This window comes from Macaca mulatta, chromosome 13, assembly GCF_049350105.2.
Source record: "Macaca mulatta isolate MMU2019108-1 chromosome 13, T2T-MMU8v2.0, whole genome shotgun sequence".
NCBI lineage: Eukaryota > Metazoa > Chordata > Mammalia > Primates > Cercopithecidae > Macaca > Macaca mulatta.
The window spans coordinates 12,652,031-12,654,011 of record NC_133418.1 but is presented as its reverse complement, the minus strand read 5'-3'; the positions used below and the strand labels follow the sequence as shown (position 1 = coordinate 12,654,011).

Below are 1,981 nucleotides of genomic sequence, written 5' to 3'. Positions count from 1 at the left end.
TTTTTAAACATATTAATGACCATAATTTTAGTTTCTAGATGGTTTTAAAATTTGTTATTAAAAGTGCCAGCTTTTTTGCATATTTCTTGTTCTGTGGTTATGATTTGTATCTGGTGGGTTATTTTGTGTGGGAGGAGTCATATGCCACCACCCCAGTTGCATAGTTGTCTGTACAAAGCAGCTTTCCTTTTCTTTTTTTAGATTTATTGGAATTTCATATTACAGATAAAATCCCACTTAAGGCTCCCATACACCTGGATAATAATATAAATTTGATCTTCCCATGCACTCATGGCACAAAATTGGTGTTCTGATTTCTTGCAGGAGACCTTTTTCTCTTTTATAGCTGTCAGCAGGGAGAAAGTTACATTGCTGTTTCCCCAGGTTGGTGAGTGGAGTTAATTTCTCTTTGTGTGACCTGGACTGTCTTGGCTTTATAAAAATAGCTATTCCAGGGCTAGACGCCGTGGTGCACACCTGTAATCCCAGCACTTTGGGAGGCCAAGGTGGGTGGATCACCTGAGGTCAGGAGTTTGAGACCAGCCTGACCAACATGGTGAAACCCCGTCTCTACTAAATACAAGGAATTAGTCAGGCGTGGTGGTGCATGCCTGTAATCCCATCCACTTGGGAGGCTGAGGCAGGAGAAGCACTTGAACCTGGGAGGCCGAAGTTGCAGTGACCCAGGATCATGCCATGGCACTCCAGCCTGGTGACAAGAGCCATAGTCCATCAAAAAGAAAGGAAGAAAGGAAGGGAGGGAGGGAGGGCAAAAAGAAAGGAAGGAAGGAAGGAAGGAAGGAAGGAAGGAAGGAAGGAAGGAAGGAAGGAAGGAAGGAAGGAAGGAAGGAAGGAAGGGAGGAGGGAAGGAAGAAAGGAAGGAAGGAAGGGCCAGCCTGGGCAACAAGAGTGAAACTCTGCCTAAAAAAAAAAAAGAAAAAGAAAAAAAAGAAAAGTTATTCCAGCTCGCCACCTAGTTCAAGTGAGAAGTTTTCTCACCTGTTCCAGTGTGGTTAAAGTCACAGCCCCAAGCCCTAGGATCTGTTATCAGGGAAGATAGTTTTGTGAGCAGTGGTGGCCTCTGCTCTAGCTTTGCATGAGCTTTGAGATTCTAGTACTGGGAGGGTTCTTTTTGTCTTTTGAATTTGCTTGTGCAGTGTTACTTGTTTTAAACGTATTTATACATTTATATCAAGAGGTGGACTTCTCTACATTAGCTGGGTCTGCTATGTTGCTGAAGTCTCACATAGGTATTTAGAGCATTTACAGCTACTTGAAATTTGTTACGTGACAAAGGGTTTCTTAGCTTCTAACATGTTGGGAACAATGTCTATATTCAATGAGGAACTATTATATGATTTTTTTTTCAAAGTCCTAATGGAAACCACTCAGGCTGCATCCTCTCCTTCTTACTCTCCTGAAAGAAGAGAACTATCATCAATGGCAAACAGCAGCTGCAACAAAACAACACTTAGAGCAGGCTCCACGCTCAGGAGAGATTGCTGTGCCTCCTTCTTGTGGTTTCTGGTGCTCCACACTTTCAGAGAAACGTCTCTGGTACTGAACTACAGAAATGATCCTGGCCGGGCACGGTGGCTCACACCTGTAATCCCAGCACTTTGGGAGACCGAGGCGGGCGGATCATGAGGTCAGGAGATTGAGACCATCCTGGCTAACACGGTGAAACCTCATCTCTACTAAAAAAAAAAAAAAAAAAAAAAAAAAAAAAAGTAGCCGGGTCGTGGTGGCGGGCACCTGTAGTTCCAACTGAGGCAGGAGAATGGCGTGAACCCGGGAGCGGAGGTTGCAGTGAGCCGAGATCGCACCACTGCACTCCAGCCTGGGGGACAGAGCAAGACTCCATCTCAAAACAAAATAAAAAAAAAAGAAATGATCCCTAGAAGAATAGTCTTACCTTACATCACATAACTGGAAACAAGAGAGTGACATAGGTGTTGGTTTATATTAATAAAACAGAACT

The 1,981-nt window shown here is 43.7% G+C and overlaps 1 non-coding gene across 1 annotated transcript; it reads right to left on the bottom strand.

The window, feature by feature from the left end:
- Window positions 1-1,383: 1,383 nt before the first annotated feature.
- On the bottom strand, window positions 1,384-1,591 carry LOC114672065 (small nucleolar RNA U3). The gene has a single exon (XR_003722255.1). It is a non-coding gene; the product is annotated as a small nucleolar RNA U3 (small nucleolar RNA).
- Between the last annotated feature and the right edge of the window lie 390 nt (window positions 1,592-1,981).